This window comes from Nipponia nippon, unplaced genomic scaffold, assembly GCF_047370975.1.
Source record: "Nipponia nippon isolate SJK-2023a ecotype South Korea unplaced genomic scaffold, ASM4737097v1 scaffold_4, whole genome shotgun sequence".
Taxonomy (NCBI): Eukaryota; Metazoa; Chordata; class Aves; order Pelecaniformes; family Threskiornithidae; genus Nipponia; species Nipponia nippon.
This window is the reverse complement of record NW_028262358.1, coordinates 21,930,855-21,953,250: the sequence shown is the minus strand read 5'-3', so window position 1 is coordinate 21,953,250 and position 22,396 is coordinate 21,930,855. Positions and strand designations below refer to the sequence as shown.

General features: G+C 41.3%; 1 long non-coding RNA gene across 1 annotated transcript in view; it reads right to left on the bottom strand.

Annotated features, from left to right (window-relative positions):
• Positions 1–7,409: 7,409 nt before the first annotated feature.
• LOC148053210 (uncharacterized) overlaps positions 7,410–22,396 on the bottom strand; it is a 54,782-nt gene continuing 39,795 nt past the window's right edge. The window contains exons 3-5 of the long non-coding RNA XR_015708825.1: positions 12,015–12,120; positions 11,163–11,262; positions 7,410–7,523 (exon numbers count right to left, since the gene is read on the bottom strand). This is a non-coding gene — a long non-coding RNA (uncharacterized LOC148053210). The remainder of the gene's footprint in view (positions 7,524–11,162; positions 11,263–12,014; positions 12,121–22,396) is intronic.

The window sequence follows — 22,396 nt, the reverse complement described above, 5'->3', positions numbered from 1 at the left end:
CCTATCTCAGATTTCAGATTTTTTCCAAGAAGAGAGATTTCCACTAAAAGAGGTATTGTGCATTTTCCAGAGTTAGCGAGCAATAATGCCATGCATCTAGCAATGGAACATAATTTGCCATCAGGATTTACATGAGGTAATGCCATCTGCATCACATCTCTTTTGCTATGGAGAAAACACTAAAATGTAATTTGAGGTCAAGATTGTAAGGATTAAGATTACTGCTTCTTTTAAAGTAGACTATAAAGACGGAAACTTTAAGTGGGCTTGTAAAATGGAAGGATCCTTATGTCAGGCCATATTTTCAGCACATTGCCTGTTATTGCCTGGAAGAGTATTTAAAAATGAAGTAAATGCCCACCGTATTGTACCTTGATGTATGTACCACATGTTCTTTTTCTATTTGCTTGTGTTGATTTAGGAATCCCTATGCCTGACCTTCTTAAAAACATTTCAGAAAGCAACATCATATCTTGAATCCCAAGGCAGGATCAATCTCCCTTAACTTTAGACGTCTACATTGTGCATATCTTAGTTTGGTCAAGTGGCCCTCTAAATTATGCACTCATTTTGTCTCATCCTTTGAATCTAAATTTGATATAGCATGTAGAAGACCTCTAGGCTGGATTTCTTTTTCTCAGAAAGGAGAGAAGACAAGCCTCTAACAATTCAGCTGAAGACCTGACACATTGTCTGAGGGTATCTTTAATGGGTTTCTACATCCAGTTCCTCTGTTAGGTGCTATGACGCTCATTTTTTCAGCAGTGAGAACTGAAGCACTGAAATTCAATTCACTTGAGCCAGGTTACAAGTAAATCTGTCTCGAGGGTAGGGAACTGAACTGAGGTCCCCAGGGAACACAAAAGACTCCATTGGGTCCCCTTATCTAGACTACTCAGGATGAGGAGCCGGGACTGCACAGGGGTCAGTACATCCTCTAGACACTATGTAGTAACAGGCCTGTTCCTATATTAGTGGGTATAGCATGTGAACGCACATAAAAAGACGTTTATAATGTCTGTATTTGTATGGTTATCCATTTTTTTAAATGGGCTTTAAAAGACTTTTCTGACTGATAGGACAGAAAAAGAACATTGAAAATAACATTTAAAAAAATTGCACTCTGGTGAACTGCTTTTACATGATCAGAGAAGCTCCCCAGGTGGTGGACTAAGTGGCAAGTTTCTAGACTTTCACATCACTAGTCCAAAAACTCCCCATTTGGCAAAGGAGAAAAGACATCTGCTGAAATTGAGAAATTCTTATTAGCTGAGTTCAGGATAGAGAAGCCTGCAGCTAATCAATGACACCACTACCACCATCATCACCCAGAGCTGCCAGTGCAGCCCAGATGAATTCAGAGTCAGGGTTTCAAAGACCTCATGATAACAGAGCTAAACACTGAGAACAAAAAAGATTAGAGACTTTGGGAATCACAGGTCAAAGATTAAGTAGAGGTCAATCTAGTCATAAATTAAAAAATGGATAAATTCTCCCTGATGTGAGGCTGAGTAATGAGAAGCAGAAACAGTGTATTACCAGAATTAAAAGTAAAAGAAACAACAATGCATAGCTATATCAGAAATCTCCAACAACTTGAACAGGTGAAAACTTCTAGCATATCTAGCTATTTGTGTTCCAGCATAAAAGCTTCTTTAAGGTGTAACACAACGGTGGAGCTATTCTTATGTGCACACACACATATCAGCAAGAAGCAGGTAAGACCCACCAGAGAGATTTCGAATCTGCTGTCATTATCATCTTTGCCAGAAGTTGCACGTAAAGAAATGTTTTAAACAGTTGAGATAGAATCAAGCACCGAATAGTTCGGAACATGTTTTTCAACTGTATTTAAGAACTTAATTATTTTTTTAAATCTTATCTGACTGGCTCTGCAGAGAGCATGAAACTAAGTCATTCACTTGTGTACTGGAAAACAAGACAACACAGAACTCTGCTGGTGCCTGAGAGTTAAAAGATAAAAACTAATTTGGAAAAACCTCAGCAGTGAATCTGCAGAACAAAAGTGGTATTTCAACTGCCTTGCACTTCCACAACCCACTGTGTGAGTAACAAGGGCAAGGGCACCCCGTAACACTATTAAAACACTGGGTTCTTTACTTCAGGCTGTCATGGTATGCTAGAGTAAACTGAGAGTGAGGCCAGAATCAGGCCCAAATTTTTTATACAATCTCTGAATTGATCCATCTGTATTTTAGTCATTATTTACTTGCATTGCCTTGTAAAACTCATCACTGCCAGTAAGTATGGCTTATAACTTCTAAGGATACAAACATTTATTGTCTCTAGTCCCAACACATTATGTACATTCCTCTTGGACTGCTCTGACAAGAAGAAATGAGATTGAAAATGTGCTTTCAAATACATTTTTTTAGGGCAGGGAGGAGCAAGACAGCAAGCCCGTAGGATCCACTCAGTAGGTAGAGCTCCCATGGAACAGTCGGTAATTCCCTGTTAGGCACTTAGTGTCCCAAGATCCTGGTAAGCCCCTGAGGCTCCACAATAGTCACTAGAAACTCAGACTTCTCAAGGCACATTTTTGGTGCAGAACAAACGTGACGCCGAGAAGCTCAACCCAAGTCTGGCAGGGTTTAGCCTTTCACCAGGGCTAACCAGTATGAGTGCTGCACAGGCTCAGTATGGCTATCTGGCTCCCAGAGCCTCATATATTTCTGACCAGGGCTGGCCTGTGCCGAGGGGACTTACCGGACAGCACAGAGCTCCACGGGTCACTCACATGGCCGCACTGCTCTTTGCTCCTTGCCCAGGCCCTGCCTCACATTTTGAGCACCTCGTTTAAAAATAAATGAAGACTGACTAAATCGGTTTTGCTCTCTTGTAATGACACATGCATGATTACGTGCCTGGCAAATTTTCACTGGATACACACAGAGGGAGTGAAATGTGTAAGTGCTTTTTCCTACTGTGCGTATGATGAGGTATTACAACACTAGGATGCTCAGTTTAAAGCAAGGCTCCAGTTCAAAGGGAATGCAGGTGGTTTCGATTGTTTCTGTAGACCAGAATGCCTGCTTAATAAGAACAAGAAAGCACATGCAGAATTCAGAGAATCAACAAGCTGTTCTCATTAAAGGTTTTCTACCATAATGTGCCTACAGACACATGCACACAAAATTAAATAAATGTCACAACATAAAAATGCAGGCTATCAGCTATTGTATTTCAGTTCACTCGGGGCTAATTGATCAAGCAGTGCATTCTTTAGTGATGTAATATAAGAAAACTACCTCCTAATTGGCAATGGTAAGTAAGTAATATGACAAGAAAGAATAACGCACAGTGTAGATGCAATTCAGAGGGTATGCGTTCTGTTTACCGGGCCACCACGGAGACCGATTTCTTTGGTCAGCCACTTTTCCATGGTTTTAATATAGCTGGTTAAGCAGTAAAAGATTCTTATTTTTCCACAGCTGCCACCTGCCTGGAGTACAACAGACACTTCTTAACTGGCACTTATTCTTACTGGAAATAAATGTACTGACTACAAGGTGGTCCTGATTATAGGAGACTAGAAGGAATATATTGTTTGGAAGTTGTATTCCGTTTAACATCTTTGCCAATGACCCGGGGCGGGTGATGGAGTGCACCCTCATCAAGCCTGCAGATGATAGTAAAGTGGGGGAACAGTTGATAGGCTTGAGGGCAGAACTGCCATTTAGAAGGACAGAAATGGGCTGGAGGAATTGGCCAGCAAGAACTTTATGAAATTGAAGGAGGACATATGCAGAGTCCCACACCACAGAAGGAGGAGCCCCTTGCAACAGTACAGGCTGGGGACTGGCTGGGTCTTGGGGGTCTTGGCAGAGCACAAGCAGGGTGCCCTGGCAGCAAAGACACACAACAGCATCCTGGGCTTATCAACAGGATCATAGCCAGTTACTGAGGGAAGGGATTATTTCCCTCTACTCAGCCCTTCTTAGACACCATATAGAACAGTGCATCCAGTGTTGGGGCTACCAGAAGAAACACTTCAACAAACTGTCCATGAGGACATTCAAGATGCAGAACAAGTTGCCCAGAGAAGCTGTGCAGTCTTCATCTTCGAAGGTTTTCAGCTGGATGAAGCCCTGGTCTGACCTTAGAGCTGACCTTGACCTCCTGTGAACAGGAGGTTGGACTACAGATCTCCTGAGGGCCCTTCCAGCTTGATGTGTTCTGTGATTCTGCAATTCTGTAAATTATTCTCTGGGAGAATAATTTCTTTCAACTGATCTAAAAAGAAGAATGATGCCAAAACAACTGAATGCTTAACTGATCTCTGGGTGCGACAGAATAAATGAACAAGAGCGAGGAAGATGAAACATAAAGGAATAAGGTATCCATTCTCACCATCTAACCATCAATACAACATTGTCTGCCTTTTGTGCATGTTCTACTTGGGATGCATTGCAAATGAGAAGTGTTAGTCTAACCTGTTCTTTAACACATTTAAATAAAGAGAATCTACAGTATCCTTGAGCAACATGCCCACAGGCCCAACTGTCCTCATCATTAAAACCTATTCCTTAATCTCTAACCTAAATATTTTTCCTGAAAATTTAGTCAATTTTCTGTCTTATCCACAGTAGACATGGGGCCAGATTGTTCCCTTTCTTTTTGCCTTTTGCCTCTTTCGAGATTGTTATAAGGTCTCTAACCCAATTCTTCCAAAGTTTCCTCTTAATCCATAGTTCTAGACCTCTAATATTCTCCTTGCTTTTCTTTCCACTTTATCTGCTTTGTCTGTCTTGAAGTGTGGCATTGGGCTTGCTTTTACCAGTATTGAGTAGTGAGAAGAGATTATTTCATTTGTCTGGTAGTCTATACATCTGTTCATATTTTCCAGTATGACACTTGATTTTTCTAATGTAGTGTCTCCGTCTGAAAGTGGCCAAACAGCAAGACACTGCAGACAAAGTTGGAAGAAACACCCAGGAGGCAAGTCTGAAATTGGTTTTTTGCTATATTTGGACTGGGTCTAATATAGCCAGGATAAGACTAGATAACATAGGGAAGGCCCCATTCCACCTTCTCTCCTTCCCTTCCCAACTCATTCCTCTCCCCACTCTGACTCCGAGCTGTGGAGTCCCACCTGTTGCCTTTGCTGCCTTACTTTAACTGCCCAGTGAACCAGTTCAACTCAGAAACCCAGCAGATGCTATTTGCTTTATTTATTATGTTAGTTTTCTTCTGTCTTAACTGGTACACTTGGCTTCCTGTGGAGCCTGAACCAGAGTAAAAGATAAGCAGAAATATGAAGGGGAGAGAGATAGAAAGGGAATAGGACAGTTTTGTCTCAATCTCTATGGCAAACAGTTCATGTTTCAACATTTCTGGAGTGGAGGGCTTCCAGCGAAGGCTCATTAAGCCTCACAACACCCCTGTAGAGCAAGTCTCATCATCTTTAACAGATGAGTAAAGCAAAGTTCAGAAAGAAATAGTCTTCCTCAAAGAAATTAAGCAAGGTAGGAGGAAAGCTAGAAGTAGGACTAAGCTCAAAGCCTCTTGCTCAAGCTACTTACTTTCCCCTTTATTTCCATGGCCCACTCATCATGCCAGTGGTACTTTTCAAGTTTACAACAGCTGAGGCTTTGAATATTTTAAATATTAACACTACAAATAATGTCCCTACATAAAGATATGCCAATAATACAGATTTTGTGAAAGCTGAGCAGAAGGAACCAGGAGGCATATCTAATAAAAGACGTATTTAAAACCTAGGAGATGCAATGTCTTTTATGTTTACAGCCTCCATAGCAGAATTCCCAAGTGATGGGCAATACTTAGCAGCTTTCAACACAGAGCAAGCTGAACAAAATGGGATCAGAAACTGAAGCACTTTAGGTAGTGATCTGTTCAATGTCAATACACTGAGTTAAGAGGTGCTTAAAACTAGTCATCCGTCTCCCCTGGATGATTGCTGCCTTTTATCTAATACTTTTTTGACATAAAATACACTAAAAGTGCCTAGAATCCAGACAAAAATCCATGGCTCTACCCTCCTTTCTGATCACTTCAGGTCACAAAATCATGCTGTCATGCTGGTCTAGTGAAATTTTGTGATACTGACACAGCTTCAGGACAAGATGAAGGAATTGTGTCCAGCTTGGCCTGGTCAGTAAGATACCCTCATAAGCAGCGTGATGGGGGGGAGACTGAAAGAATTAAAACTAAACTTCTTGCATTAATGTTATCCCTACTACATTATTGAAAAATGAAAGAAAAAAAGCAAATATGAAAACAAGGCAGGGGAGTTTTCCATGGGCATTTTGTAAGCAGTACACTTCCCAAAGAGCTTAGCTGAAGTGTCTGTTTTGAAGATCCTGTTCAGGTGCAGACATAACCATAATGCAAAGCTGCACCACCCTCTTGAGACTGGAAAAGTTGCGAACACAAGCACAGGAACACCTCAAGCTGCCAGGGAAAGTGGAAAGCCAGAAAGTCAGGTAGAGCCAGATCCATATGTCAGGAGGATTTAGGCACCCAGATGCTGCCAAGTCTCACATTTCAAAACTTATGACTAGATTGAGCAGGGGCTGCACTCTGTACGGTCCCTTCTGTATGCTTTTCCCGCAAAGAACAAATAGCGCATAGGTCCTTGGTCCCAAATTGCCCAGCCTGGGTCTCTGATCAGAGCTTACCCTCACTCCTTTACAGCCCGCAGGCCCAGGATTGCTTTCTTGGAAAGCACACTGCAGGAAGGGAGCTGATGTACAGCACTGCCTCAGTGCAACACAGAACCAGGATGCTACCTGGGCATGTTCCCAGCCTTGAAGCTCTGAAGCCCTCTCAAGTATATCGGTTCCCTAGATATAGCCTCAGTTTTAATTTGAACATCCTTTTTTCCTTTGCAATTTCATTTTGTGAGTGGAACCTTCACCATCTTGCAGTTGATCATTATTTTGATATCAGGAATGCATGCACTTTAACAATATTTATTCTTGATAAAAAGGATATGAGGAACTTGCAAATACATTTACTGTATAGAAAACTGTATGTGCAAAGCTGGATATCCACCTAAAGGCTGAACCTGCAAGAACTCCACATACAAAAAAATCACGTTTAATTCAGGCTGTGTTTTGCAGGTTGACTCTGAATGCATTCAGAGCTCCCTCTTGGCAAGGCAGAAGTATTTTTAATTGTCGTGGTAGGTGATCCTAACAAGTATAAAAGTCAACAATGTAAAATTGTATGTAGTCTTGCAGGCAGTTTCACTGAGAATCATCCAAATGTACAGGGTTTATGAAGGCTTCTAAGAAACATCAGCAAAATACACCTGGTTTTGTACAAAGGATGAATTTTGGCAAAACAACAAAGGAGCAGCAGGAATTTGAGTGCACATGCTTACTGTATATATACTTACAGATGCTGCTAAGATGGCTGTACTGGAAACTTTTTGGGTCTGATCCTATGAAGCAGATTTCAAGTCCTGTTAGTGTTAGTGAGCAGCAAGGGTTGTCAGAAACTTGCAGGATTCACACATTAGCCTCCATGCCTGGTATCTGCAAAGACACGTAGGAGGCCTGCTTACCAACTGATTTTAAAGCCTCAGTTTCAAATCTAGTCAGAAGCCACTTATCTCTGTAAACTCTTTATCCATCCCCAAATAAAGTGATGCAAAAAGATTATCACACAGGTTTTTTTTACTTTTTCCTTGTGTTCAAAAATAAAGAGGGACCCAAGCAACCCCCTTTTTTCTACCCAGATGCTGTAGAGGTGGCTGCAGGTACGGCAGCGTAAGGGCCGGATTATAGCCCTCGGCTGAGGCTGGGCAGGTGGGTGCGAGGAAAGGTTTGGGGGCTTCTCCCAGCTATGTCACATTTTGGTCAGGCATCATTCCTACACCAGGGATTTTGGGGAGCGGGATTTGATGCTGAACTGCTACTGCCGTGTATGAGAAAACCTCCCGGGGCCAGAGCCACCAGCTGGAGCCAAGGTTCAGCTTCAGAGCTGGGCCCAGGGTCTCAGCCTAGAGCCCCTAGCTACAGAGTCAAACCCATAGCTGCTGAGGTACTAATCCCAGGTTTATAAGAAGTAAATCTATGCTTAAAAAAAAAAAAAGGAAAATTTTCCACTCTTAAAATTCTGCTTCTAGTAACCAGGCTAAATATGACATAAATATCCTGGACAAATGTGTGGCTCTGGAAATACTGAAATCCTGGCCCTGTGACATGGCTGCTGGGATTCCTGCCATTCACTAAAAAGTTAAGCTGGGAAACACTTTGTCCAATTACTAAAAAACAATGAAGATATAAAGGAATTATAACCTAAAAACAGAGGTGTTGAAAGAAAGAAAACAGACCCACGTAATAAACAATATTGATTTAATTAAGGCAGCAGAGAAAAACGTTCACAAGCTTGGATGCCCCTGTTGCGCGTGTGTGCGGGGGGGGGGGGGGGCAGATGGGTGGGCGCACGTGCGTCTGTAAGCACGTCTGCTTCTCTTGGGGCTGGCTTCTGCCTGAGTCCAAATAGAGGTGTCAGAGACACGAGGGACATAAACATCTCCTCCTCTGCTCAAACATCAGTTCCTCCGCTCTAAAGCTGCTTCAGAGAGCAGTACTGGCATGGACCCTTACAAGCATTCATGGCCTAGACCCCATCCATGGAAACCATTGCTGGTTGTGTATGGGAGAATGGACACTGAGATGGGCTTTTGTGCTCTGAACTTCTGAACCCTGCAGGAGATCCGAACCACCGAACCACACTTCAGTTGTTTGTGAAGAGAGTAATTTATTGAGCTCCATCCTGGAAGAAACCACAAGACGTTCTAAAGGGCTAAATTCAACAGCCAAAAATATCCCTCCAGAATTGGATGCAATGAGAAAGGCTTCAAGATTTAGACAGATGCGTGTTTCCAAGGGCAGTATTTTTTTCTTCAGCTCTCAGAAAGTAGTATTTTAGTGCTTTTTGGTATTTGGAACAAAGACACCTTCAGCCCCCATTGCGTAACATCCAAATGACCACAGAACAATTTCTGGTTGCCTTTTCAGGTGATAAGCAACAGCAATAACATGTTTGGTAGTTCTCATTTCTTAACAGGAAACTCCAGCATGCTTGTGAGTGATGTATGCTGGAAAGGTGAATAAATAGACACATCAACTGAACGTGAAGTTATCTGAAGAGAGTGAGCAAGAGGAAAGAGAAAGAGGGGAACTTTGTGTGTGTTTAACTTAGAAATTATGTGACCACATACAAAGACATGTGATTCTTTTACTTTGCCTGTTGGTTTCTGAGCCTCTCAGGAATACCTACACCATATTTTGAAGCTTTTCTTTCACACACATGGAATCTAGAAACTTATTTTAAAAGAAGCTGCACGAATTTTAAGATTATCATGTACTCTAATACTGCGATAGGGGATATAAACAAATCACCAAGTATCTTGGGATTTAAAATGAGACGAGTTGGTATAGCCCATGTGAAAAGCTGCTACCTAATATCAGAGTAGAAGGCGATTATAATGAGAACCATCTTATTTAAGTGATGCCAGAAAAGCCAAACAACTGCTCTCAACACCAGATATTTTAGGGACCTTTCCACCGTGCTCTAGATTTTTGGCTGGTCACTTTCTAGATGATTCAATTCCTGTTGCTTTGGAAGTATGCTGAAAAACCACAGAAATAGCCATTAATCTTTGGGAATGCTGAAGTCTTAAGCATCTCAAAGCTCCCAAATGTATTTCAAGAAGCCTGAGCCTTTTCTCATAGGAGTTCAGTGATTTTTGTTTCTAGGAAAGAACAGTTACAGACATCACTCAAAACAGACTAGAAAAGCAGACATAAAATTACAACGCAGTTCAACTGTGAGCTGAAGTACTTGGGGAGAGGGTTTTTGTCATTCCTGCATCCACAAAGATACAGCTAACGATTAGCTGTGATGAAGAGCTTCCACGCACGGAAAGTTAGGAGCAGATCCTCAATTGCAAGATATGACCTATGCTCAGTACCTTGAACAGAGCCGTGACTGTTTACACCAGTTCAGTAGCCAACCCACTACAGTTTAGGGCAACTATAGAGAGAAGACTGAAAAAAAAGGATCAGGAGCCTGGGTTTCCCACAGGCAAAAGGTCCGCATGCCACATTTCCACACACCAAAAAAACATTTGTAAGTGTGATAGTACAAAATCAATGCCAATCACTTCATCCTGTCCAGCAAAAGTACTCTCTCAATAAGACTGAGGGAATGAAGAGTTTGCTTTACCTTTTTCTCCTGCTGGAGAAATAGAACCCCAAAAAGGTTGGTTTGTTGGGGGGTTTGTGGAGGTTTTTGTACTGTCCAGATCTGATCTCACAGTAATTTTTTTTCAAGGGATTTTCTTTTCAGATAAGCCAATGCTCAGGATCCATGAGGGGACAGGCTTTCAGAAACAGGCTTTCTTGTTTAAATAGTTAAATGAAATTGCCAGACAGGTACACACTTAAACACCTGGCTACTCTATTTAGGTGACACCTTGCTAAACTTTGAAATTTTTTTCCCTGACTGGGAAAATTTTGTCCCTGACATTTCGGAAAATTGTCCACTGAGTTTCTTACTCAAGGGAAAGTTGATTACTTTGCTTACTGCTTTAGAAACACGTTTTCTACTATTTTTGTCATTCTCTGTTTACTTGACTACAGTATCACAAACAGCCAAAGATACTAATGTCCTTCAAACTTAGTGAGACAAAGTAGAAATATAAAACAAGAGGTAAGAAGAATTACATAGGTGTATGTTCTGCATAGAGCATAAGCATATCTGCATATACTGCACCCTTTCAACAGTGGTGTTCGACACCATGAAGCTTCCAAGTGTTACCAAAACGCAAATATAACAATAATAATCCACAAATGTATTAATTGCTTGTAGGCTTGCTTCCTTCCACAGAACCATTCAGGTCGGAAGGGATCTCAGAAGGTTGTTTAGTCCAACCACTTCCTCAGGGCATCCTTTTCATGCCATGTCATTATAGCTTTTACTTTACACATCTTCATATACTATTCTTTCTCTTTTTATAATTCTCATTTTCTTTCCTTCAGAAGCCCCACAATATGTCCTATCACTCTTTTCATCCATACCTTTACTGTACTGATAGTCACATCCCGTTTCACTGATTTTCTACCTTTTCCTGTGTCCAGCTACTTTTTCATCTACATTCTCACCTCCAAGGCTCCACTGAAGGACCCGTTTCCTTTCCACAGCTTCACTGTTCTGTTGCCTTTCTCCATTTCCCTCAGATGTAACTTTGTATGTCTTGTTTATCTGTGCAAAGATATATTCCTGTTACTCTTAATCACGCTCCACTTCCAAAGACTCTTCTTTATCTGGAAGAGATTGTACTACGCATCTGATTTTACGCTAGCAGAGGAAAATCTGGCTCACAGGCACACATGCCTTCTTTTAACAAAACAAATTCCCCAGGTTCACCATGAGCACATGCCCAAAGCAAGCATTGTTAAAAAGTAAGGAGAGTTTTAAAGAGAGGAGGGAAACGAAGGCAGCCAGGGAAAACACAGCTTCTTAATTTTGCTGCAAATTATCCTCCAATGCTCCCTGCTCCCAAACCACCTTGATCAAACAATCAGTACGCAGCTTGCACTACACTGGGTCAATAGTAGCAAACATCCAGCTGTGCCTGGCATGCAGGTGTCTGGGTTATGTGTTGCCAGCTACAGGTGGACTGATTGATGTTGTGGTTGTTTTTTTCTTGGGAAGGAGGCCATGCAGGAAGGAAGGTGAGGGAACGGGCTGGGCACGTTCTGCACTGCAAAGCCCGTTGTCCACTGGCATTGCAAACCTCCCTAACAGACCCAGTGCTGTATTCAGAGCCCCTTTCACATTCCCCTGCGTGACCACGAGTGCTGGACAATGTGACACTTTTACACCACTTGGAGGTTACCTCTGAAGTGCAGTTCACTTTGGGTGGGATTAGGTAGGCACATGAACTTGTGCTTGCTACCACAAATCTTTTTGAAATACAACCTCACTTCTGCAAGCCCTTCTCAGACACTTACCAGTTCAGGAAGAGCAGGTCAGGTCACCACGGGCAGGGGCTCCACACAGCACACAGCTCAGGAAGCAGCTATTGTCCCAAATCACATTCTGCTGCCTGGATTTTTCCTGTGTTTTAAGTTTAAATAACAGCAGATAACTCCTCCTGAGGTCCCTCCTGCCTTATCATATCTCACCAATGCATTAGAAACTGACTGTATCTGAGGGTTTCCAGGTGTTAGCTGTGGTGATAGGCCTAAATCTCTTCACTGACTTTAGCAGTCTCAACCCGCAATGTTTGTATGGTTGAAGAAAGTTAATGAAACCTTCCTGGTGCAGCTGTTATTCTGAGTTAATAAAACATCTCTGCACCTCTCCATTAACATGTCCTCTGAACATTGCTGCAGTAACAAGCCCCCACCCCAGGGACCCCCCTTCTACTTCTTCAGAAATGAAGGTGTCACAGCTGATGAATTAGCAACTAGCAATTAGCAAAAGGGCTTAATTTAGATTTCTCTGAGGTGTGATCTGTGCATTTATGTGAAAAGGGGCACTGTATCTTTGGCATTTGGCACTGGAAATGTACGAATGTCTCTCCAAAGGTGGTTCTGGTTCCAAAAACAAACTCTGCGACAACTTTCAGCAGTTGCTCTTAGGATGATGGAATAGGGTAATAAAATCATACACACTGACATCACCATTATCAGTGCCCGATTCAATATGTTTGTTATTTCTTGGAATACAGGACAAATTTTGCAGAAGCTCCTGTTCTTAGCAGGTGTGGACTGGCACTCTTAAAACGAATGCCAGTATCTCCCACTTTGTGTTGGGGCAACTTCCACACGTCTTCATCTTCTGTTCATCTTCTCTTTTCCCTTCCAGCTCATTCTTTTCCATTTTCATTCACTGCTCCTTCACCTTTATTACCACAGAGGGAGGGAGGGAGGATGTTGGCAGCCCCCTTTACACCCTGTCTCCTTGCAGCACTCCAGCAGAACGGGCAACCTCATGTAGCCAACTGTGTTTAGCTATTTAGTGTACAAAAGCCAAAGTAGTAAAGCCATGGTATGGGCACAGTTCTCAAGATTAAATCTGCTGTTTGCATGCTGCTTTGCCAGCACTTTTATGTCAATTAATGCTTTTCTGCAGTCAGGTGTTTTTCATTAGCAAGAAAAGAGAGATTCCAGGTGAAGATTTTATAAACGTGTTGACAAATGCCAACATTTTTTATTCAAGTTATGATTGAAATGATTGTAACCTCTTAGGGAAAATGCTAGGAATGTTCTTGATGTGGTTAGGAGGGGGAAAAAATGGCTGAGGGTGCCAGAATAAATTCTTTGATTCTGCAGAAAAACTGGACAACAAGTCAGAAGGTAGTTTGTTCATACACACATTGTGGATATGCGGCTTAGCACAGTGTACTGTATACACAGGTTTATAACTGAACCACAGAGGTTATTCTGATCCAGGTTACATTTTAAACTAAATGCTATAGTTCAACCACTTTCCACAGCCTGAAGCCCAAATCCTAGCCTTCTGATATAGATACTGTTTCCTGTTATCTGCACGTTCTTCTTCTCACCATTAACAGTGTACCAAGCAACACAACTGACAGTTGCCATACGCTCCTTCTATCACCTTCCCCTTAGGATACATGCATATTTATACGCCTGTCTTTATGGTTGCATTACACAAGGTGACAAGGAACGGTGCCTTTCATTTAGAGCAGGTAGTCATATGGTTTCTGACAGCCCTGAGGTCTTGTTTGTACTTACAGGTCTATTCAAGATCCATGTCTTGTGCTATACTACCTGCAACCCTTGCATACACTACTGAGAGTGGGTGCGTAGTTTAGCTCAGCTAATAACCAAGGCTGTTCCCTGAACCAGCTCACAGGAGAAGCTCTAACTGTGTGAAATTATTTTCTGCCCCAACAGACACCAGTAATGGTAACGTGAATCCCAACCTGACTCTTTCATGTAGTGAAGGAATGCCACTGTTGTCTCATAAAGTTGTTTGACAACTCCAGCAAGTTAAAGAAACAGCAGACTAAGAATTTATAGGCAGGTTGCCACCAAAATAAAGAAGGATTCCTTCCCTAATCCAGAAGAGCTCACTCATTTTGTCTTCTTTTACACTGATTTCTATGCTTTTATAGAATTTTTTTAGTGTGACCCCTAGAGTTTAGAGAGTCAGTATTTGGCTGACTAATCTTCTTTACACTGGGATTATGTCATCAGTAATGCTTATGTTTTAAGAGTGCAGGATTTTTAGGCCAAGGAGTTTCACAAAGAGCAAGAGCTGCTGTTGTATCCAGGGCACACAGGTGTAGGGACTTGCACCACAAGAACCAAGCAGCAAGCAGCAGAGAGCTCTGCACTGAGCCCCCGCATCTGCCATGCCGTTGGCCAGTGCTGGCATCTGTCACACTACATGTCCCTAGAAACCCTTGTGTGAGATTACAGCACTGTGGCAAAACACTTGTCCATTAACAGTTGAGAGAGGTAATCTATTTTACAAGTACTACAACCCAGCAATCCTATCAGCCCAGTAACCTGCTTATGTGCACTTCCCCAGTCTTTCTATTAATAAACTAAGCTATGAAACAGCAGATTACTTTCTGTAAGTGAACACCTAACCTAATAAGAAGAAAATGAGCATGCTCTAAAAATAGAGGGAATATGACACGTAACACTGCAAGGCCACTGAAGTGGTCCATGTTATAAGGTGGTTGTCAGTGGCTGTCCTCATTTCCCTCTGGAAATGAAGCTTGTCCCTTTTGTCTTCAGCATACACACATGTTACAGAACGGCCCAAGAATTAGGTCTGTTACTGCCAGGGTTCAGCTGAAGTCAGTGTGGATGCTGCTGCACAAACAACAAAAAAACTAATGCTTAAAAAAAAACCAAACCCTCATTAGTTGCAAGCTGTTTTGAAACAATAGGGAGAAATTAGTAAATTATTTGTCAGTAGAAGTGCAAAAGAATAAAATCACTATGGAAAGAATTTTTACTTTCAAAAGCAGACAGACGCTCTGTTGTGGTTTTAAAGGAGAAGGGAGGAAATGTTGGTTTGGCCCATTTTGATCTCTAAAGGCTTGTAAATCAGTGATAATAAGCTTTCCTAGTCTAGCCTGGGAGAGGCTGTCCTGGAGTGATTCACATTTCAAAGAGCTCAGGATAAACAGTGCACAGCTCTCCAGTGTGTTCTTGTGGAGTAAGCAGGACAGTACAAATTGGGGAAGACTGCTATTCAGCGTGGACCAAATCTTCCACCAACCTCAAAGCCAGCACAATTAGCACAGCGGAGCTCAGTTGCTTTCATATTCCAGCCAAAATCACTCCCTTGTTAAACTCTGGTAACTAAATAAAGGATAAATAAACTAAAGAAAGGCAAAGGATGACTGTTCCCTTGGTTCTGTTACTGGGTTGTGTCACAGGATCTGTTTCCTCCAGGACTCTCCGGAACTTTGTCTTTTAGACAAAGTGTGTTTATTTGGTCAGACTCTGCAGAAGAACATCGGTCCTGAGAAACAGAAGAGATTTACGGTAAATATAATTCATCTACAAAAGGTAAATGCCCCAAACCCTTTGTGTCAGGTGAAAGACCATGAAGGAAGTGGTCTCAAAGTCAGTCCCACACTACAAGCAAGACAGAAGGCAGTGAAGCTGTGGGAGTCACAATGATGGCAGTGGAGAATGGACCATAGGGCAGCAATGTCAACTGCTGTGGCACCTCCAAGCAATGCTGCGCCTCGCAGGTTAGACCAGGAAGACCTAAGTCCTACGTATGGAGGATCATTTTCCAGTATAACCTAATGACTGCATTTATACCAGTAAATAAGTATATTATATCCATTCTTTTCTCACAAAATCTCATTTCTAATACAGCAGGAGGCTCAAGTGGGTCTCCAGTTGAGAGCAAAAAAAAAAAAAAATCATTTGTATTGGTGCAACAGATAATTAACAAAAAAACCAGAGATTTTCTATTGGATTAGCTGAGAACAGAGAACAAAATCTCAAAGAGTTTTGCAAATTAGACAGACACAGCAGAACTTGAAAGGCAGCCAGCTGGCATAAATATTGCTACAGAGTAGCAGGTCTGGGCAAAACAAACTAAACGGTATAAACTCTCCGTGGCAAAAGTACAGGGATTTTAGCATCCCTGGAGTAGCCACGTTATTCCAGGGACAGTAAAGGTGCACATACACAGAGACCTGCAAAGACCGCAGAGCTGGTGTTGACTTACAAACTGTAGAGGTCATTGCTTCACTGTCCCCGTGTGGCTCTGCACTTTGCTGTATAGATCTCAACACCATACTGCATGGCACAGGCTCTACGTGCCCTACACTGTACACCTACTCATACCATATCTTTGCCTTAAATACCTGCCCACCTTACCCAAATCTTTTCAGCAGGATCTGGAAAACCGACATAATCAAAAAATCAATTTACAGAAACAAGATGTCATGGCAGCAACTAGGTGAAGACACCAAGGAAGAGGCGAGTCATTAGCAATCAAAGGCTGTGATTTTGCATTTTGTGTTTGGTCTGCAGACAGCAAAAACAGAGTACCTTGGAAAGAATGAAACTCTCTCCCTCCCTCTTATTTATGTTAAGGTAGTGCCTAGAGACTGCAGTCAGCATTGAAGCTCTGTTGTGCTAGACGTTCCACAAACATAGTGAGAGATAATCCCCCAGCTGAAAATAATTTGAAATCTAACCAAAAATACAAAACAGAGAGAGGAGAAACAAAGACACAGAGATGGAAGAACTTGGCAGCAGTTAGACAACAAGTCAGTGGAAGAACTGGAGACAGAGTCATGCCTCCTGCCTTTCAAGTGAGTGCCCTCTCCACTAACTCATGCTCTAGCACGAATCTGGGCAGTTTATACGCTACAAACCTATTGCTTATAACACTGTATGTACTGCTGCTCCCTGAAAGGCTCTGGAAAATCACACTTCTTTCATGAAGGTATAAAAGAAAAATCAAAAGACAAAAATAGATTGTATGGAAGGATTTTGATTCACATTTTGGAACAAAATTCATATTCAGAGCATTAAAAGCTTTAAGGTAGCAAAGCAAGCCGAATTATAACCATTTTGTTATCCATGAGATTAGATCTACATAAAAAAGACCTGGTTCTTAGGCTTTAAATAAAGTCTATAGAATAAAAGAAAGCAAAAACTGGTCCATCTTCCTCGTCTTTACTTTTTACTCACTAGAAGAACAAGGAGATTATTATTGCATTACAAGGCAATAAATTCTGACACAACTACTTTATGGACATATGCTGGAATCATCTTGTGGAATTTGCTTGTAAGGGAGGTCATGCAGTCAAACAAAAGTTGGTCTTTTACGAAGGGCTGAATAACTTCATGAGTCATTACCACTAACTTGTTGTTATGCAAAGAAAGGTATAAAAATCTTATGTTCTAGAGCACAAGATGATTCTTTACATATCTAATTTTTAACAGAAAGGCTGTGAGTAAGGGATTAGGAAGAAGTGTTACTGTCTGATATTTATGCATTTCTCCTAGTTTGGTTTGCTATTGCATTTTCATGGTGTCCTTTTTTATCTGTGGATTTACCCCTTTGGGGAGAGGTTTTATGCTAATGCTGACATCCTAACACACAGAATGTAATTAGATACTGTTTCAGATGCACAGTTTTTATTTGTGTTAAAATACCAAGAGATTTCTGTGCTCTGCAGTTGGCTCAAATCTGTAATTTCATGGGACATGAACATTTAATATTTTGTAACTCCCAAGACTTGGCAGCATAATATTTTACACCAAATTATTGCTGACTATAACAGCACCCCATCCCTTAAAATCATGCCAAAATTAAATCTCAGGTGTGAGGTTTGCCATTCTTACAATGTTTACTCAAAGTACCAAGAGAAAATCAAAACAGAGATTCCCATTACATTCTCAATGAGAAATTCGTATACTGCCAAAAACACTAGAAACATTAAAATACTATTATTTTTGTAGTTTAAAATACAATATGCAGTATAAGGATGTTCCTTGGCTTCAAGTAACCTCTGGAGATGATGAAGAATACTGTATTTCTAGCCAGCTCACCTAGGTGCTCTGCTGTGCCTCTGGAGGCATGTGCTTCTTCCCGCTGACAATCTAAGGAAAACTATCCCCCATAAATTTATGTGCTCCTGAATGTCATATTCTTTGCCTGCCTAAAGTGATTTAAAATAAATTATGCAGATACCCATGGGTGTGTCTGCTGCTGCTTACTTCACTCACACAAGCAATATGACTAATTCTATTTTAGGGCCAACCAGTCCCGTTAGGTCATTCAGTCTGCATCCTGTATAAAACAAGGCAGGGAGTTTTGCTCAGTCCTGTAGTGAGTTCAATGAATGTTGCTTGAAAAAAGTTTGCTTTTAAGCTTCTTGGTCTGATTGCTCCAGGAACGGTTACTCCAACCACCATTGTGTCAACACAGATTTTTATTGAGACATTGGCACTTCTTTCCAAATCATTAATAAAAAAATTGGAAGTGACAGGGCTCCTGCAGTCCCTGCAGAACTGTAGTAGAAACAGACCCATTCGGTAATGATGCCCCAGAAAATATAGAGAGTTGGAGATGTCTCCATTTAGTACCGAACACCAGAGAATAATCACCACCATCATTTAAAACTTTAAACACATTTAAACTTTGTTTCTACAAGGTGAATTTGTCTGGGATGTTTAACATCAAGTGATTGGTTTCTGTAAAGCTTTTGTCATGTTTGTCAAAGAATCTTGTCATTCCCTCCTGAGGTAGTTATGATCCTTAACTCAATTACTACAGAAGGGTCTCATTATTATGCCAGAGAAATCAAGTATTTTTAATCTCTCACTCTAAAGCATTTTTTCCAGCATTTTTGCACAAGGTTTGTGTCCCTTTTTCCCAATTCCCCTATCCTTTGTGAAAATAAACATGAACTGCTTAGCACTGGCCCAGCAAGCATCTGAAGAGAGACACCATCACACCTGCCTCTCCATTCCTCCCATCAGCCACACAAACACTCAGGTTCAGTTGCTTCATGCCACTGTGACCCCTCACATTTCTGAAGCCCTGCTATTTGAGAGGCAGTTCCCCCTCCTGCAATAATAGCCAGCAATCCCAAATGCACCCAGCTGTGCTCAGTTTTCTTCGAACAGGCTCCAAGCAACCAGCAGCCCAGATGAACCAGGGTGCCTGCTCTGCCTCACCACCTTTTACAACCCCAACAAGCCGTTCCCTGCAGCACCCACTACTGGCATCATCAGCGATCACATTTTGATTTCAAATACTGCACAGTGTAGGGAGCTTAACCAGCCTTGCAGAGCCCCACCAGGAAGCCCCATGCATTTTTGGTAATAGCACCCTACCACCAATGCCCGCTTGGCATCCAAAGAGCAGATTTTAAAGCACTCACCACATGCTGTAATGAAGTTGTGTAACGCTACTTTGCTTTACTCAAACGAGTTCACGTTGCGCAAGATGAGAATCGGCCACATTTCATCGAGTCATTTCCCTATGGATCTCAGGGGAGAAGTACACATCAATACTTTGGGGTGCCTGTCTCGGAGTCTGGGTCATGATAGGGCTAATTAAGATTACAGCATCTTTCCTATCACAACCTCTTTCCCTCAGGAAGCCTCAACTTTTCAGAAATGTAACTACGCCGGAGTGAACTCCAGCTGGGGATGTATTGTAGCGTGGATACCATGCCACAAAGCTTACTCCAATTTCAGGGACGTGAACCCAATGAGTAATTTCAGACAAGCTACAGCAGCCTAAACAAGAACAAAGGGCTGGTGTATATAAATAATAACTGCGTCCTCTCAGACTGAAGACACTAAGAGACGTTAAAGAAAACATACAGTTTCTGAGGTTTTTCACCTTAAATAGAAAGACTAAAACATCACAGGCTGGAAAAATAGAGTCATCCTGCCACAGGACAGAAGCAAAACAGAGTCTTTCAGCAGAGCAACACTCAGAGATCTCTCCTCTCCTTGCAGCAATTTGGACGTGAAGCCACAGCCAAGCCCTTGCTCAGGGCTGGTGTTTGGGTTAACCACTGCCAGATGATACTGAGCTCTGACTACTAATTTTTGTTTCCCCCAGCCTTAAGTTTGCTGGCCTCACTAGTACTCTGCACGATTCCAGCTCTCTCCCTCCCTGGGCAGACACCATTACTGTTGTTACCTGGAGCAGAAGATAAAAGTATGGGTTTAGACAGTCTATCTGGGATAAAGCAGAAATCACACTATCTGAGGATTTACATTTCAAAGGGTTGGGTGGTTTTTTTCCAGTTATTCAGCTTTATCATCTTTTTAGGGTTCAGTTTTCTCCACCTGGCTTTTGCTTAAGACAACAGTTTACGCAAAGTTTGACCACAAACAGTTAAACCATTTCTGAGAATGTTCACAGAAAAGCATGTGTATAAATTTGCTTTTTTTATGTTGGCAACCTTTTTTATTTTGAACAGCTCAGCATCTCAGCAGGAAGTGGAAGAGAGTTAAAATTTGACCCTAGGTCAAAAATGTTTTTTGATGATCCAGTGAAAATCCACTTTCCTATCACCAAGTCTGCAAGATACAAAGCTTGAGTAGCATGCAGTTAAATAGTCAGTCAATCAGACAGTGGGTCATTCTGGTTTTCAAGACCTAAGGCCATGCAATTGTTCTTAACTAGCTCTGCTTTGAATTTTTACCCGGCGAAATCAGTTATTTAGGAACTACTGGGTACTAGAGTGTATGTTTTTATTGCTGTCTAGAGAGGACCACTCAAGAGAACAAAAACTTACAAAGTATGTGAATTCAAAGTATGTTAAACTCTTGGACAGATGATCTCATTTAGGGTTGAAGTTGCTTTAGGTCAAGATTTAATCAAATTATAGACAAGTGTGATTACTTCTTCTCTAAAAGAAGGTAACTATATCAATTTTACCAACACATCCTCCTTCAGCTCTTTTATTTAATCTTATCTGATCTTCGTCTTAGCTGACATCCTTTGGTTATATAGGAAGCCAGAACTATACGTATTCATGGAACCAAATGTTAAATGGGAAGAACAGTGGTTTTGCATGCTGTCTTGCTTTGTGAGAAGTACCCATCATTTCATAGCTTTATTGCTCACCAAGTGCTCACACGGGTGAGGTAACACACTCAGACCTAGAGCCTTGCCATCTTAAGATCTGCTGGCAGAACGCAGATATAAGTTGTAGCTTGTACCCAGCAGGAAGCAACTTGTAAACACAAAATACAGCAATGCGTACAAAAGCGCTGGCAGAAGTGTGGGTGTTGAGAAAGTTAGCAGTTTTCCTGTCTGAAGGAGCCAGGCCAGCAGATAATTCTTTGGAGTGATTTCTTCCTCTTAGAACGTACTTAAGTGACCTTAAGCTGCTGAGCTGGCAGCAGATACGGCTCGAGTTCAGCGGATGCACATGTCTGCACTGTGTGATTCCACCGCAGGGACCCGAGACCTTGGGAAGCAGCTTTAATTGAATAAAGCCATCCAGGGCATGGACAGCACTTGCGTCGAGTTGTTGGAACAGAATGAATTGAAAGAAGCGCTATGGCCTAGAAGCCATAAAACTGTACTGACCGCATCCTCCAATCATTTTTTTGGCGCTGAATTATACAAAGTTGTCTTTTCTTGTTTTGTTGCACAGATATATGACACAGATTATTCATTCACTTTTCAAAAGATCATACATAAAAATTATCTTCAGAATGTCCCTAGATGTACTGCTGGAAATGGCAGCATAAAATGCTTTACAGGAAAGGGTTCTCCTTTTTTTTCCTCTTTGCAAAAGAAATTAATGTGTCTCTTCAATTTGAAATGAACATTTGTTTATCAAGTGTATACAAACACACACATATATATGATTTATATATTTATATATCTTTACATTAAGCCTATATTTTCTAAAAGTTGAGAAAACTATGAGAAAAACTACTGTAAGGAAGTCTTCCTCACACTTTTATTTTGGGTCTTACTATCCTCAGTGTCGCAGCCTCAGGTTCCTATAGTATTTAGATCGAGCACATGATGCATGCGAAATATTATTGATAAGCATTCACATTGACACTACTGGCTGCAGAGTAGTCAGTAGAAATTATAAAATCCAAATTAGCAGGTAATGTACAAATAGTGAGAAAATTTTTTATCAGACAACTAGCATTAAAAAAAAAAAAGTTATAAATCCTAACTGTTTTCACTACAATTTTGTTTCACATTAGCTTACAAATTCTTCCGCCAGTGAAATTAAGGCTAACAAAAGTAAATAGGACAAGCTAGACCTGTAGTGTAAACCAGCTTATAGTTCCTCTGTCACTAAATAAAATCATGTAAGAAAAATTAAAATGTTACCTAAGCTTATTTAAACTGTATTGTGGGTCATACATTATTC